General features: G+C 47.6%; 1 protein-coding gene across 13 annotated transcripts in view; it reads left to right on the top strand.

Moving 5' to 3' along the window:
• The window catches only part of CAMTA1 (calmodulin binding transcription activator 1), a 286,114-nt gene that overhangs the window by 156,455 nt on the left and 111,943 nt on the right, over positions 1 to 17,716 (top strand). The window lies entirely within an intron of this gene.

The following is a 17,716-nucleotide window of genomic DNA, read 5'->3' as shown; positions in this document are numbered from 1 at the left end:
GGGAATACAACAGTGAGAAAGAGGGAGATAGCTTTTAGATCAGTTTTACTCCTTTATTCCATGTTATTTGGAGTTTCTTAGCCTCAGACCGCGTGTACTGATTGCTGTTATGGCACGTGCAATGCTGGGATGCTTCAGAGAAGGAGTAATTGGTAGCCATAGGACACGGTGAGGCTCCTGAGCAAGGTGGCATTACATTATGTACAGCACTGTGGACCGTGGAGGAGAGCAGTGTTCAGGAAACACCAGCAGCAAGGAGAACAGAAGGCGGCAAGTTGACCTGATCAGGAAGATGGGTGGATTTCTGCTCCGTGGCAGGTTCATCCTAAGACACAGGAAAAGCCGCACCTTCCTGGGGTGGCACGAGTGATATTTAGAAGGCTTCAAAACCTGCAATTATCCCGGTACTTTATAAATACCTGTCTACATTACCCTCCAAATGACTCCATTTCAGATGCTGCTGCTGTCACCACGATGAATCATTTCACGTACAACTTGGAGATGATGACTTCTAAATTTAGGGCTTGGCATCATGAAACCTCCCTGAATGCCTGTATATGATGAAGAGGAATCCTGCTCATAGGTGCCTAGGCCGAGGTGGATGGATGGGTGCTCATCCCTCTCCAACAGTTGAGGTTTTGCTTTTGTTTAAATAAATAGTGTGTGGTTGTATAAACCAGTGGATAATCTGTACTTCATTAGCAAACCCAACCAGGCTAAGTCAGTACCTTCTGCAGTGAAAAGTGCCTCCTGTAGTGAGAAATGCAAGCTAGAAAGGCAAAGGATGTTTTCTACTCTAACACCATAATGGCACTGACAGTGTGAATTTAGGTGAGTTATTTGAGCTTGAGTTGTCATTTCTGATAGCAAATCCTGACAGCCAGAGGATGTGTTTTATAGTGCAGGTAACCAAAGGGTATGGTGGTCCTGATGGAAATGCTCAGCCCTGTTCCCTGTGCTGGTGTTTGGGATGATGCTCTTCTCCACTTGCTCGCTGTGCTGGTGCTCCTCTGACCCACCTTTTCCCAGTTGCAGTTTCCCTCAGTGCTTCTCCTGCTTAACCAGTTCTGCCAGTTGTGTTTCCATCTCCATTTGCTGGGTGTATGTGTTACACTGAGAATGGTTCTGCTGAGCTTGTTTCTTGGGTTTTGGACTGTGTACCTTGCAGGTATATTTACTTCAGGTAAATGACAAAGTAATGGAGCTCTAGCTGAGTGTGCCTTCATTTGTTTTAACTGTCAGAACCTGAAGAAGATCATTTAAATGGCAGCAAATGATGCCTGTGGTCCACAGAAGGTAGTGTGGGTCTGTGTCACATGCTGGGTGCTGGAGGCTGCAGTGTCTCCCTTGATTGGGGTTCAAATGCTCCATGTCATTACGCCACCCATGCTCTGCCCATGGTGATGGAGGAAGGAAGCCTGCGAGAGGTTGTACAACTTTAACTCAGATGTGAGGGAAATAGGGTGAAAAATACAGAGGATACTTTCAAATGATGAGTGAAAGAGGGGCTGATGCTGTGCTTGGACCATCTACTTGCTAAGGATGCAGTCCAAGACTGAGACCCCACTGGGTAAGGAATATCCACATCTCAGTAAATGCTTTTCTAGGAATTGCTTTAAGTAAAGAGTCTGGAGACAGTCTTGGATTCCTGTAGGAGTTAAGTTTAAAAACAGATGTGTAGACGTGGCACTAGACATGGTTTAGTGGTGGACTTGGCAGTTCCAGGTTAATGCTTGGACTCAATGTATCTTAAAGGTCTAAATGATTCACTGCTTCTTTATCAGTGACTGTCTTCCATGTGAGAGCATTTCTCCTCTTCCCGCAGTACTTATGCTGTTATTCAAATAATAAAGAGCAGTATTATAATTAAATAAGTAAGTATAATTAATGAATAATGGTCATAGCTTGCTTTACTGGTTTACCCTTGACTGGTCCCCCAGAAACAGATGCCTGCAGCTCCCAGGCAGGGGAAGCTTCAGGCCAGATCTGCTCAGGCACGTGGTGTGCAAGGTAATTTGCCTTGGTTATTAGGAGTGCTGTGGAGGGAGAGCAGACGAGCCCAGCAGCACAAGTGGCTGCCACCCCATCACCCTGCAGCTCCTCGTGTCCTGCCAGTGGGTGCATTCTCATTGAGGCAGAGGGAGGATGAAGGAGGCAGGACCATGGTTTCCCCTTTCATCTGGCCTCCTTCTCTTTCTGCCTGAGTCAGGTTTATTGTGACTATACAAGCCCCGAATGGGCAGATATAAAGGTAAGATTAATCAGGCTGTGTAGGTGGGTAAAGTACTGTGATGGGTGCTGCTGCTCTGCAGATTAAGGCAATCAGCCGGGCACTGATGGTGTCATCACTCCATATCCTGCCTGAGCTGATGCTCTGGGTATTTGATGAGTACCCATGGATGGAGGAGAACAAGCCAGTGACCAGACCTGTGGTCAGCCCAGCCCTGGCATTGCAGACATCCTCTTGGCACCAGCATGGATGTCCTGGTCCTGGTCTGATAGAAACCAGCTCCTGTTTATATCAACAGGGTAACCTCATGGGATTGTGTCTGCTCATGGTTCTCCTGTGCTGGCAGGCCATATAGCCTGGGCAGGGGGCATGGTCCAGGGATCCCTTCCCACCCATGATTCAGCCTTTCTCTCCCTCTCCATAGTCAAAAAACAGTTTCAATATTTTATGAGAATTCAGTCTGCTTAGAATAAGGTAATTGATACAAGCAATTTCAGTTCCTTTAATATAACAGATCTCAAGTGTGAAACCTCCTTAGTTAATGATCAGCATAAAATAAAAGTCTTTTTTTAGTGTAAGTTCTCAGTTAATTTTACAGTTCGGTTGAAGTGAAAATATCATTAAACAGGCTAGCATTAAACTTTATACTTATTGGACCTCCCCTACTCTGCAAGGGAGAGATAAGTTGGTGTCTCAACAGTCACTCTGGTGAATCCAGTGCTCTGTGGTCCCTGTTTCTTGCACACATCTGGCTCTGCCAGCATCATGAGTGTGAAGATGCAGAGCAAAGAGAGGCATGAACATCCCTCCTGGCAGGGCAGGCTCCATGCAGGCTGTGAGGGGAGTAGGAGCAGGATGGGTCTGGTTTGTGGATGTGCAGGAGGAAATCTGATAAAATTGCTATTTCTCAGCCCTGAATCCCCATCTCTGCTGTGCGTCACGTAGGGCGAGACTCAGACGTAGGAGACGCTTTGTACTGCAGGGTACATCGATGACGGCAAAACCACGTCCCACGGGAAGCGTTTGGGATCCTAAATTGCTTTGTTCGCTGGCACTGGGAGACACTAATGGAAGGGACTGGCTGAAAAATGCATGTTTGGTCTGGGACGGGCAGCTTGTGCTGAATGGTGCAGGGTTTCCGTACCGGCTTGGGTTCCAATTGCTTCGCTGACGGATGTGAACGTGGCCGCCCTGTGACAGGTCTCTGCCTAATGGTGTTCCTCACCAGCTCCCCTTGAGCCCATGGTAACAGAACAAGGTGACTGCTGTTTTGGTGCGGTGCCCAAAATCAGCTGCGGGAGAGCACTGGGGCACTGGTCCTGTTCAGAAGAGTCTCCAAGGGTACCGTATCCTCCCCAGACCCTGCAGGGATGCTCAGCTGATAGACGCGGTCAAATCCAGCCTCAGCACGAGTCAGACCCTCTCTTTTCCTTGACATCTTCAGAGAAACACCTTTTTATTCCACATTAAACTTGCAAGCAGACCTTGAAATAAAGCAATGATGCTCACACTTTATACAGGTACTGCTGGCATGGGGGGGTGGCATCCTTAATATTGACGAGGTAATGCCTAATTTATTAAGAGGGCATACTGAGTGTAAAGAACCCAGGGCTGGAGATAACCTCTGTTGATGTTCCTTTCAGCTGCAGTGCTGCTCAGTTCAGTGCTGAGCTGGAAGAAGTGCTCAGTGCTGGTTGGAGGCTGCGTGCATTCACTGTGTGAGGACGGGTGAGCTGATGAGGAGGAAGCACCCGCAGGTCCCCTGTAATTGTTTGCCATCCGCCTGCAAAGAGCAAGGAGCTTTGAAGGGTGCGGGAGCTGCGGAGCTTTGTGCTGCTGACAAAGGGCAGGGGATGTGGTTTCGGCTCCTCATCCCGCTGCTCTCCCTTCCTTCAAGGAGAGCATTAAGTACAGGTTGTGATTGATTTGCAGTGAGCCAGGTGAGAGCCAGCTTCCTTCCTCGAGGCAGGGGAGGTAAATAGCCACGTTTGCTGTTTTTAAAACCAAACTAGGCTGGAAGCTAGACCGTGTCAAAATCCAGCCTTGCAATCAATGAGCTTGGGAAAATGAAGGCAAAATAAAAGCCTTTAATTTAAAGGGAGAGTTTAACACTGAAGAGATAATGAGGAAACAAACTGTTATTTACTTGAACTCCGGGAGACACGGTTGGTAGAGAAAGAAACATGAAAGAGGCTCTGGAGTTTGGGGGGGAAAAGGTGTTTGGGAGTCAGAAGGTTTTTGAAGGAATGGTACCTTGTGTTTCCCAGTGAAGGGATGCTTTTCTGTCCTCTGAATTAACATTCAGTACACAGTGGGGTCTTGCCAGGGGTGGTTTCACACCGTGATTCTTCTTGCTAAAAGTCCCACTCTTCTGGCACGTGGCTCTAAAGCCAAATACCTCTTAGTTGAAAAGGGAGGTGATGGTGACAAAGCTCATGGGAGGCTCTGCTTGCATCTGGGAGAGTGTCCCCGTCCTTCTCCCTCACCTTAACCAAGCGACACCTTCAGCAGCCGCCCTGCTGCTGATGGAGATTAATAGAGAAAATATTCCCTAAACACTTCCCTGTGTGCTTTCATTAATGTGTGCTCACACAATTAATCTTGTGGGGCAGCCTGCAGGAGGTGGTAATTGTGCCTTCAGGGGAGGATTCATCCCGAGGTTGAGGAGGTGCCGCAGGCGGTGGCAGGGGAAGGTCTGAGTCCTGCAGAGCCTTGGATGCAAATAAACCCATGTCATTTTAAAAGCTCTTTGAAGGCATGTGTAGCCTTGGCTCTGTGGGGCCGTGTGGCCCCTTCAGGTTCAGTGTGGGATTAGAGAAAGAATAGGTGAAGAGTTGCATTAATATCCATCCTTAATACTGCATCGTTAGGTTGAAGACTGCTCAGGTGGGGAGGTTTTACTGGGTTTGGGCTTGGTTTTATAGTTACCAAGAATAGCAATTGGCATGAAGCTGGAGCCGTGTGTGTTAGGTGAGTGGCTTCGGTGTGGTGATGATTTATTGTCCACTTGAACATACGAAAGCACACTTGGTAAATTCCTTGTGATTTGTAAACCTGGAGGCAAGGTATTGGATATAAATGATGAATTGGGCAGCTGAGGGAACAGATTTCTGTCCACTCCTGGGACTCATTTGTAATGACACCTTTTGTGGTGTTAACGTCAGGTTAACATTGAGCAACCCTGAGTTTTCTGTTTGCTTTTGCTTTTCCTTGAATCCTGAACTTGGTTCCAGTGACTGAGAGGAATTGGTTTTCAGTCTTGTGCTGTGGCTGCTTTAAGTAAGACTCAGTGTACGGTCAGTCTCAGTGAAGCATTTGAACTTGGCAGTAAACCAGTGTATGAGCGTGTGTTTGTGCCTTTTGTCCCAACTGCTGTAGGACTGCTTAGACAGATGAGACAAACAGTGTTTAACTTTACACGTGGTGCTGTGGATCTTCCGTGATCTGGATGCTGGGAGTTACACGTGGAAGCATCGATCTGCTCTTGAGCTGTGTTTAGCCAGGGAAGGCTTTAGAAAGTGGAGTTTCTCTGTATGGACACTGGTTTAGTAAGAAGGGACTGCTCCCAAGGGGCAGCATCTCACCATTTCAGTCTTGAAACCAGCTGAACTGGGACGTCATTCCATGGTCAGGTAACGTTTCAGCTCTTGCTCAGATGACATCCGTAATGACATGGGTGCATCTCACCTCTGGGCCGTGGGGAATGAAGAGCAGCCCTCTGAAACAGAAACGTCAGCCTTACAGATGGGGATGTGAGGACCTCAGAGCTGCTCTTGTAAGAACTAAGCTATTTGTTGTGCTGGGCATGGAAAGAACATGGAAACGCTGTTCTCCAGCAGTTCTGTTTCCATCCCTCAAAGGGACAGAGGGTTTTCGGAGCACCTTGTCCAGAGGAGCAGGGGTTCAGCTGCTGCTGCTGCTCTGGAGGCAGATGACTTCTCTGTTTGCTTGCATCACTTGCATTGAAGGAACAAATGGGTTGGGTTGAGAAAGATGCTGATGTGCCACACGCAGTAAAACACTTTGAGAACCAGGGGTGTGAAAACAACAGACCTAATGGTGTAAAGGGTAAAAGTTTGTTTCATGCAGTCTCATGGTCTTTCCCAAGCACTGTCAGCCTAGAAGAAATCGTCTGGATGTTTTAATTGCCTGTGATGGGGAAGACAGAAGATTCCCTCTGCGTGAGCAGAGGTGATGCACTAGAAATGATTCAGCGTTCTGTTTTGTCAGATACCTCATCAGCGCTGTCTTGCTTCTATTGAGAAAACATGCAGAAAGCCCTTTAGAAGCAGAGCTGTTGAAGCTGCCAGCTAATCAGTTGACTTTCATTTGTCAGTGCCCTATGACCACCTGGGTCTCACCCCATCTGCCCTGTCCCTAGCTTCTGCAGTGCCCAGGGCCGTGCCACTGTGGTCACCCTCCAAGCAGTGAGGTCTGGGTCACCTCCGTGGATGTGGGGTGCTTCCCAACCCTCAATACCTGCTAAATGACCTGCATTCAAGTGATGCTGTTTGTAGCATTTACAGGTTCTTAGTTAAAAAGTACAAAAGGTTGAAGAAGGATGCCTAAGATCCCATCTGTGTGAGCAGAGTTTATAAGATTAATTTGTGTGAAGGCTTGCATGTAGTTAATCCATAATTAATCAGCAAAGCCCACCGGTTCTATAATTGGATGCTAGTGACAAGTTAGTTAAAGCAGAATTAAATCCCTTCGTGTCACGTTCGGGTATGGGAGACATTGCAGGTTGTGTACTCGGTGGATGCGCCCTGGCTGAGGGCCATTGCCACACCATGCAGAAGAGTGCGGACACAGCTCCTTGTGGTACAGCATGTACCTCTTCTGTCCGTGTGTTGGCTGAGCAGCCCAAAGAGCAGGAGGAAAGGGACCCTCCAGACCTGAGGTCCAAGATGCTTCCACCTTGAGGTCTTATTCCACCTGAAAGAATACAAATAAGCCTTTTGTTGGCACCGTGTAGACAGATCCTTTTTAGACATCTCTACTTTGATTGCCAGGGGTAGAAATTACTTTACAAATGTGAAAACGATTTGCTTTTCATTTATAGGTTTTGCTTGTATTCTCCAAAATATCTCAGGGCAGAGGGAAGACACTTGCTTTTACGTTCAGAGTTGTCATTTCCTTCCTCAACAGCCCAAGTGTCATAAGTGTTAAACAGTCCTGGAGAGCCCTTCACAAAGCAGAGCAATAACTTGTAAATTCTCACAGATAATGTCACTCAGGAAGACAGGAGGAAGGGATCATTGTTCAGACAGAGGATGCGCTGATCTTGTGTCTCTTCCCATAGCAGAACTCTTCCAACATTCATTATCTGCTCCAAAATCGAGCTTTCCATTCTCTGATAAAAAATTAATACAAGTAAAACACTGACCTTTTTTGCTGCTTCTTGAATGTCAGAAACGCTCAGCTGTTTGCTGGGGGTGAACTTCAGGAAATTTAAGCACATTAATCTTGAGAAATGAATGGTTTGGGGTTTTGGGGACAGGAATGAAATATTTAGAAGTTGGTTGCAAGCAGTAGGAACTTAGTATTTCTACAACAGCTTGTCCAGGAAGGCATTCTTAAATGCTTGCTAACTGTAGCTTCAGCTCTTGGTTGTGAGCAGTAGTGAAGCTCTTTGCACAGGGATGGGAAGATTTAGTATTGGCATATGTGATAATTTTAGGTTCTGTAAATGCTTTTTAATTAAGGGGTTCACTGGGAGGAGGTTTGAAAACTCTTCCAAGTTTTCCATGCACTTAGGTTCAGTTTTCAGAAGTCAGGAGTAGCTGCAGAGCTTAAATGACTTCCTGAAATGGGGAGTGCCAACTTCTGAAGCTTCTGTGCTTAATGGGGTACAGAGAGCCCTGCCTCTGTCTTTGAGATGCTCTAATGTGAGTTAAGGCACCTTTGTGAAGTGCCTGAAGTGAACAGACAGGGAAGACTGCGTGTTGATCATTGAACCACTGACTTCAGTGGCTTCTGATCTTAATGTAAGTAAGCACTATAAAGAGATGAGGTCCAAGAAAGCGGGTATCTCACAAACGAGCTGAATGTGTCACTTTGCAGGCACACTGGAGTGTGTCTGCTGGTAACCCCAGGGCTAATTCTGCACAGGGGAGGCTGCCAAAACAAGATTGCGGCTCAGGCTGCTGGTCCATTCCAGCACAAAATCACTCCAAGTTCGAGCTGTGTATATAATTAATAGCTCCCAAAAGTTCTTCTGTGCATTTATATACGTGATAGAAGTTGTGTTTGTTAGTCTTTAGGTCCTTACGGGCCTAAACCATGAAAGATGGTGAATGCATCGCACCCTCTGCCCTGTGCCCCACCGTGGTGTCTGCAAACAGCACTGGCTCAGCTTGCATTGCCCCAGGGCACTGTCATTTTTGTCTTGTTTTCCCATGCTGTAATGGTCTCTTTGTTCCTGAATGAGAGATCCAGCTGGATAATACAATCTTTTCTAACTTCTGCCTGCATGATGGCCTCAGTAAAGGCAGCTGGGCCTGAGAAGGTGATGGATATTTGACATCCTCACCCCAAGCACATCCCGGTCTCTTGTCCTACAGAGCTGGTATTTGCTTTTCACCCTCCTGCCCCCCACTGGGTATCCCATAGGATTCACTTCCCTGCTCCCTCTTGGTGTCCCTGTTGAACAGAGCACAGGTGGGAGCATCCCGACAGAATCCCAGGGTTGAAATCGAGACCCAAGGTCAGGTGGGGTACTGACACTCTCCCTCTTGATGCCTGTTACCCTGGCTCTGGGTCTTACATTCTTCAGCCCTTTGCAATCCATCTGTAGCATCAGCTCCCCCTTTCCCGTGGTGCTGACTTCCAAGGCCTGGCTGTCCCCTGGCAAAAAGAGCATTCCCTCTTTGTTCGTTCTGAGTTTATCAGACATTAATTTAATGAAGAAAGCCTTTGTTCTTTTCTTGCAGCACATGCTCAAATGCAATGACTAATCACTTTCTAAATCTCTTTATAATTGTGTGTTTGCCACCTCAGTCGTGTCTCCACTAAGACCAGCTCCGTAATCCTTCCTGTGTGCAGGGTTTCCTCAGATGGAAATGTATTTAGACCTCTACCTATCTTCATTAACCTCCACCAAATCTGTTCGGTCTCAGCTCCTATAACAGCTGAGACAACCAACACAGACATTAATGGTTTGAACAGGTGTGTATCTGATTTTCCATTTACGTTGCACTAGACATGATTAAAGCCTTTGAGTAAAGTCACAGCTAAATCCTGTCATAGCCTAGCCCATTATTTTTTTTGTTCTCCTATTAGGATTTTAGGCATTTCTTTGACGTATTTTTATTGCCAGATTAGGAGGAAAACACTTGTTTGCAGTGTTCTCATTATATTGTCTTTGTAACATTTCTAAAAGAGAATAAATATGAAATACTTGTGTGTATAGTGGTCATATTTCAGGATGACATTAATATGCTCCATGATTTTCCAGCTCACAATTCTTCTAACCTTGTGGTGACAGTCAAGAAACCTCATACCTGGGGAAACGTGCGGCTGCACAAGCTGCTGGAGTCAAGATGATGTGCAGGGACCTGGGTAATGTCTCTGTCCTGGAGGTTTTATGTATCCCACTTAGGAACTGCTGAGGATTGGGTTGGAAAACCATGGAGCCAGGCAGCCTGTTGTACCGCTTTTCCTCTTACTAACCCCCCACTGATGCTGGTGTTGTTGGGCTTTTTCCCTACCTGTGAAATTGGGAGTCTGGGCTTTGCATTAAACTTAAGTCCCCCAGATCTGCTCTTAACCATCTCTTTTTGCACTTGCACTGTTTCATCCTCTCCAGAGCCATCATTGCCCTCCAAGAAATGTTCCCTCATCTTGGAGAAATGGTAACCAAGGCACTTGTTTCCTTGAAAGCAGTTCATCTTCCCCAAACACCCTGTTCCTGGCTCCTCCACGCTCCTTTGGTCACTTGTAATTCCCGTTTGCAGCAATTCCCCGTTTGTTGTCGGATCAGTGATGCAAAGATTTAATAATGCTGGGCTTCAGTTCCTGAAGAGCAGGATAGGGAGGCTCTGAGCTTAATTTCCAGTGAGTGGCCATGAGACAAGGCTTGGCAGGAGGACAGCTCTGGCTGATTTGGAAGCAATATTGACTGGTGTATTCACAAGATGCCTGTTATCTTCATATTCATGAGGAGCGCCTGCTGCTTTGTCATAGAGCTCAGCTATATCTTGTCTGCCAGCAAAGAGTGGTACTTCTCTGTCAACTTTGCTTTCATGGAACAGAAGATGATGTTATTCCTGTGGTTCAGTTGTTCTGTAAAGGTTTTTGGTTTTACCATGTCATTTAGGGCATCCACAAGATTAGCTTCACTCTCCATGGCCTCTGTTCTAGGTAATCCTCCTAGAAGTTAGTGATTTGTGCTCAAGCTTGCCTCTTTCCCATCATCTGAAACACCTCTCTGGTCTCCTGAAAACCCTGGAGATTATTCTAGAGCATTCAAGACAAGCTCTAATGAAACCCCAAGTGGGTGTTTTGTGGCATGGGAAGGTGATGGATGGGAGCTAATTTGGAGCAGCATGCTGTGCAGGATGCCTGGCTGGGTTATCATCTCATCCAGAGCACTCATGGCCTCCAGGATGCCCGGCTGGGTTATCATGGTCATCCCCTGTGGTTCCCACCAGCTCTAAGGAAGCTTTCACCTCCTGGGAATCTCATAATCCCATTGAGGATCCCATGCATGCTCCCCCCTTGCGTTGTTCCCATTTTCCTCCTACGTCTCACAACTTTGTCCCTATCCAGGCAGCATCCCTCCCCTCCGGTTCTCACCCTGGCCAGAGTGATTAAGCACTTAAATTGATTAATCAGATTTCTTGTGATGAGAACTACTGTCATTCATTAATCTGAATGGGATTATAAATAAGAGTTGGCAGATAGGGGAGACAAACATGTTGACAGATAGACCTGCTGCTTTGAATACAAATCACACCGCTGCATCTGGAGGGTTTTAGCTCCTGGCAGCCTTGGGATATAGCTTCCCTAAAGGTAAAATTAGGCTGAGATTAAAGTTTCCCCATATTAATAAAGAAATATGCATTTATGAGCAGGCAGCTACTGCAGGTGGGTGTGTGGGGCTGCATATCAATGATCCTACAGCAGGACCAGGCTCTGGATTTGTGCTTCCTATGGAATTCATGAAAGATTTTATGAAGTTAGTTGTAGTCAGAACTCAAGGATAACCCAGTTGCAAGTGTGTGGCTAATACCAATTTGAGCAATGAAGTAGCAGGCTAGCGTGGGCAGTTCCTATTGAATCGTCTCACAGTTGACAGCATTGCAAACAACAGAGAATTCCTATTGGATTTTGTGCTTGTAGAGACGCTGTCTGATGCTCACTTGTTGGAGAAACAGCACCTTGTGCCTTTCACTGTGATTCCGTGCAGGATGTGGTGCAGGTGATTCGGGAATGGTGTTGAAAGCCTCACCACGTTGCAGTGGATGGCACAATTCCCACCAGGCAGGGTTGCTGCCACGCACACCGAGATTAAAGCTGTCGCTCCTTGCTGAACTGGCCTCCTGCTTTGCTTTTCATACATAATTAAAGAGTTTTTATTAAAAGAATTACCAGTAGAAACACTGAAGAGGCTGGTGCTGCCTGCACCGTGCTGCGGTGGTGTCAGCCCGTGGTGCAAGGTCAGGGGAAACCCCACACAGGTACTGCGAGAAGAAGCGTTGCAATCCGGTTTCATGCATCAGCACAGTACATAGAGAGTCCAAAGACCAGACCTAAAGGAAATGGTGTTCACTGGAAAACTCTAGGGAAGAAACACGTTGCTTTTTAGGGACTGCTCACCTTCCTGCAGTGAGGAAGATGCAGCAAAGTGCCCCAGTGATAGGAGGCGTTTGGGAATCATTTGAGTGAGGAGTCTGCAGGTGAAGGTCCATAGTCTGGGACAGAAAGGTGTGAGGATCAGATTGGGGAGCGGAGGGATGTCTGTCAGGCAAACAGTTTAGGATTGCAGGCATGAAATGTAGATTTTAGAATCTGGGATACTGAAGTTTGGTACTCATAGATGCAGATTCCTGGCAATTAGCCCATGTCATCAGGAGCATCATTTCTAACAGTAAGAAAGTTAAACCCGCAATCCTTGCAGTGACTTCAGAACTCCACAGGAGGAAAACAGGGTTTGGAAAAGAACCCATTAAACATTTAAATATTTCATTAAATATTGAACATCTCAAAAATTGCTTTCTAACGAGTCCCGAGGTAAAGAGAACAATATTGGGTAACAAAAGCTTCCAGAAGTGACAAGGTCCTGCAGCGAACAGAGCTTGGCTCTGGGTCTGGAGGCTGCGGTAACCTCTCCTCCTGTGATTAGCCATCAAATGAGATCCCTGGGCTCAGTCCAGAAGCCGTTATCTAGGTGTAACTGCTGGTGACATCAAGGGCATCGGGAGGGTTTGAGGCACGTCAGATAAGAGCCAGTAGGATTCAAACCAAACTCTGGCAGCTGGAGCCGCAGCCAGGCGCCGGTGCTGCAGCCCTGCAGCAGTAGCCCAAAAGGAAGGGTCAGGTTCTGTGGGACTTTGTGACCACCTAGAGATGGTGTTTGAGATCTCCTGTTAGTGCACAGGGACTCCGTGCCCAAATTGGCGAACTGTAAGCACTTGCCTAAGTTTTGTTGTGGTGGATAAAAGGCAAACAGCAGCAGCAGCACAGAGCGATCCAGCACCGAGATCTGAGCAGGGTTTCGTGCTTTACTGAGTCAAAGTTACCATCTATACACATCAGAGGAAAATCCAACCCATCTAATGTCTGTGTTTCACTAAGATCAGGAGTGAGAAAACATGTTTAGCAGTGTTTTACTTGAAGATTTGCAGCAGTGACGGGAAATTTTGGATGCCTCCTTATGTTATGACACTTTCATCTCTTTTTAGATCAAAACAGGACCTCTGGGTGCAGCCTGCCTCCCCCCCTGGGTGATTCCTCAGCGCCACACAGTTCACCCACAGTTACACCTCCCCATATTCCCATTTATAAAGCTGAACTGGGGCTGATCTGTGCGGAGGAGCATTGGGGCCGGTGTCTCCTCGCATCCCTGTCAGCTTGGTGTCACTGAGCATCACTTTGCTGTCAAAAACCTTCTTCTCCTGCGCCTGGCCGAGCCCCCGCCGCTGCTCCCCCTTTCCCCAGCCACATCTCGCTGTCAGGGGAGGAACAGGAAGATTGATGGCTCAAGGTTCCCCGTGCGTGGTGTTGGCACCGAGTCAGGGGGTTTATAGCAGCACGTTGCCTTTTCTCGCTGAATGTTGATTAATGGAGCAGGCGGGAGCCGCTGCTGTCTCCCAGCTCCGGCGGCTGACAGGGGCAAGCCTAATCTGATGTTTAAATGGATTTGGAACGTGTCCGTGGCTTTAGCATCTCTGTCCTGAAGGAAGGCCCATCTGCTGCGAGATAACCCGATCTCGGAGGGTGCTCACTTCCAGTCTGTTTGAGAAGAGAGGTGATACACATAAAATCAGAGGGGTTTCCCCAATGCTTCTAATTTGGTGGCCAACAGGCAGCTCACGTTAGAGACCTGAGGTTTTCGCTTGCCTTGCTTTTCCACCCGTGCTCTGCCCAAGTGAAAGAAGATTGGCAGAGAATTTAGTGGGTACTTGTTACAGACCTGGATGGGAAATTGCTCCTGTGTGTAAAACAAATGAATTACTACAAAGAGCTCACAAATTTCTCTGATCACAATCTGTATGAAATCCAGAGAAATCGATTTCAGGTAGATTGGGCAGTGTCTCTGCTGGGATATGAGGAAGTTGGTGACATGAATGGGGTAACAGTGGTATATATAAATGGATAATGGAAATGTCTGTGATAGGGATGGGAGAGTTGGTTTTCTTGTATTTTGACTGGTATCTCTGGAACTCAGGTTACTGCATTGAGAGCTTACAAGCTGCTTTTCCACACTCTTCTCTCCATCTGAGAAGCCTGTACCAGGGCAGCCTGAATGCTGTCGCATGGCTGTGCTGCACCTCTCCTGGTGCAGCGGTAATGGGCAGGCTGAGGGTGAGGGCAGAGCTTGATTGGGCTCAGACAGAGCTGCTAATTTAGGAGACCTGTACCCTGTCATCAGCATGATGAGAAGAATGAAGCTAACGCCTCACTCAGCTTTCCCGGGAGGTTTGATCCACAGTGGCAGTGCTGCAGCTGCAAGCTGTGTGCTGTTCCCTATGGAAAGGGGTGCAGAAGCTCTGAAGTCGCTGGTGTAATTACAGGAGGAGATCCTGAGTGGTGTGGCGGTGTAATGGGGATGGTTTAACAGGGTGGTGTAATGGGGATGTGGTTGGAGTGCACTGCTTGGCACCACAGCAGGAGATAGGAGTGGCGGTGGTGGCTTTCCTTGCCCGTGTGCTACCAGCATCCCAGGGCATCAGGGTGGTGGTGTCCCTGTTCCTGGTTTGTTAAGCATTGGCATTATGTTCCTGCTGGGGGTTTTGATGTCCTGCTCTGGGCTGTGGGGAATGTGATGCTCTGGCACCAGAACCAGGCTCCAGAGATGTGTCTGCCTTTGCTCGCCATCCATCATGGAGCACAGGACTAGGCAGAAGCCAGCACGTGTTGGAGCACAAATCCAGGCACTGCTTGGGGCATGATCCTTCCCTTGCACTGGGCTCCTTGGGGTATTTGGTGGCCATTTGTATGTGGGCTTTGGGCTCTTACCACATCTCAGGGGGCTGCAAGCAGCAGCCTTGTCTTTTGCAGGTGTATTTGCTTGATCCAGGAGCCTTTTTCTGAGGAATTTAACATCCCCTATTGTGGTGATTTCCTGCTTTCTTCTTTTTACTTTTCTTTTTCCAACATACTTTGGATTTCACTTGTCTCGTAGTCACATTCCGTTATTTGTGGCATTTTTTTACTGCTGTTGCCATGAGCACAGTGCTTTGAAAAGTCTGTTTCATGAACTCGGTGCAAATCTGAGCTGTTGGGGTTCGCACATGGTCCATGGTGCTGAGCAGGAGCCTGCTCCATCCCATGCCTGCCGGCACAGTCCTTTTTCCCTGGTAACCTGTGGTGCCTGCTCTGGCCCTGCGGGCTGATGGGGCGTTAGAACTTGAAGCCTTACACCAGAAAATGACTCCAGTATATTTGAATAATTTAGAGCCACAGGTCTTACGTGATTTGTTCTCTAAAGATTGATTTAGCTCCTTATTAAGGGAATTGGGGCTCAGTGTGAAAATCTGAACAAAATCCAGGCAGTTGTTATTTCTTTTAAATATCCACTGGGGTAACTCACTGGGGAGGAGAATTTCAAAGCCTGTCCAAGCCTATCTTGAATATTTGATTCTCTCGCTTTCCAATTCCCGTTCCCAAGGTGTTCTCGTTAAGGAAGAACACCTCAGCATTATTGCCTTATTTTTAAATAAGCCACAATCACTTTAAGGAGCTCAGGATTAAAAAAAATCCACCAATACTTTGATTCCCCCCCTCCAGTTCCCCGAAGTTTGATAACACAAGATGTGGACTGCATTTCAATGGAGGGGTGGGCAGCTGTAATTGCACAGCTCCCCTCTGCTCTGAACATGTGCAAGGACAAGCACAGCCCTCCCCAGAAGGTGGCTGCAGGAGCTGATGCTGCAACCCTGGACCACACGGCAGCAACCGTGGGCATCCCTGTCCTGCCATGGCAACAAGGATGGGAACGATCCCATGGCCCAGGATCCGCATCCCCTGGCTTCCGTAGGGGTCGGGCTGATGCCTGATGCTGGTCCCGGCGCTGGTTCCTGCTCCCGTCTCAGCTCTGTTCTCAGAGCAGCAGTCAGGCTGCTGGAGTGGTGTTTCTCCTCAGACCCCTTGGAACTGCCTTCTCTTCTCTTCCCTCCTGGAGATTTGGTCAACTTGAAAAAGGGAATGGTGAAAAATGTTCTCCCCTGTCCAGCCCATTAATTCCGGCTGCTCAGGACGGAATTAACCTTGGCAAGCCTTCCAGAGGAGAGAGTCATTCTAACCTTAAAAATCTGCTGATTAAAGCTGGTTTCAGGAATTCGATTTCACTTAATGCGTTGGCTGAGCGCCCAGCCTGGCATTAACATAGCCACAGACACGCAGCCCTGTGCTGCCTCGCCCTCCCCAGTAAAGACCCGATAAAGAAACCCCAGTTAATGAAACCCCTTCTGCCTGTTCTGAGCAAGGATTCATTTGAAGACTCCTTTAGCTAAAGGCATTCCACGTTCCCTCCATCCAGTCTCCTAAGGCCAGCCCGGCAGGTAATTCCCTTCTCCTAATGAATTGTGGTGTGGTGTGGAGCAGCTGCCACTGGCTCTTGGTGAGGCAGAGGGACCATCCCTGTCCTTGTTGGAGGTGAGGATGCACCCGCTTCTGTTAACCCACATGTGCCATGCTAGGAGATGTCATCTAACAGCCCTTAACTCATTAACCTTGAAAATCCTCCAAAACAGGGAGGCTCGGACTTCTGAGGTTTCTATTTATATCTTAAACATTTTTTAATGCCTTTTTATGTGAAAATTAATGTAGCTTTTATTGCTGCCATCACTCATTCCGTCCTTCCTCCAGAAGCTGGGTTTCTGGGGTCTCTTTCTCCCACTCCATCTCTCCACAGGCTCAGTCCACAGTGAAGAAAAACCCCTCCTGTCTCTCCAAGGCCAGGGGGTTGCTTACACGTGGATCTCCTTCATCTCAGCTACCCAAGTTAGAACATCCAGCCCCAAAGCATCAACCCAGAACTGGATTCCCATGTCCTGATGTACATTCTGTGAGCCATTAGGAGGCTTTTTGTACCGGTTTGCAGAGATGTTGAGAACCAGTTCTGTGGAGGTGGGCAGCTTTTATGTAATTCATTATTGACACCTCTAGAATTATATGTGAGACAGATCTGGAGGTAGAGAGCAGCTTTCCTACCTACTGACTGCAGGGAGCTACCAGGAGCTCAGCACTAGTGCCTGTCATTACATGTCTTAATCCTGGTGCAATGTCAGTCAGGCTCCCAGCAGCAAACAATGGGTTGCTGGTGTGTATTGATGTGCACTGTACGAGGTGCTGGGGATGTTCATGGATGCTCCTACCTGCTCCGGTGGCGTGCCCCAGACCAGCTTGCCCATCCTCGCTGGGAAGCTGGTCGGAGTGAGAGATGCTGCACCTTCCAGTCCGCTTTCCATAGCAGGGACCAGCTCTGACTCAGCAGAACTGAACATTAAAGACCTTTAAATGCAGCCCCTGGTGCCATGCAGCCAGGAGTCGCTGTCAGGGATTATCTTCAACAAACAGCATCCGCTTTTCCTCAGGCTGAGTGCTGGGATTTAAGTGTTAAGCTTTTCTTTGGATTATTTTCTGCAGGTTTTTCCCCTCTGTTTTCCTCGCTGGTTTTGTGTTGTGGATGTACCCTTGACACATTTAAAAACATTATTAATCTTTGTCATTTGTATTTTAAAAATAACTCCGTGATAGCAGCCAGCAGCCCTTAAATCCTTTTTAATTCAGGCTGACCTTGTGAGCGCAGATCTGGGGAGG

The sequence above is a fragment of the Neopsephotus bourkii genome, unplaced genomic scaffold (assembly GCF_033783945.1).
Source record: "Neopsephotus bourkii isolate Nb327-2 ecotype Australia unplaced genomic scaffold, CSIRO-AGI_Nbou_v1 NB_593, whole genome shotgun sequence".
NCBI lineage: Eukaryota > Metazoa > Chordata > Aves > Psittaciformes > Psittacidae > Neopsephotus > Neopsephotus bourkii.
This window is presented reverse-complemented; position numbering and strand designations above follow the sequence as displayed.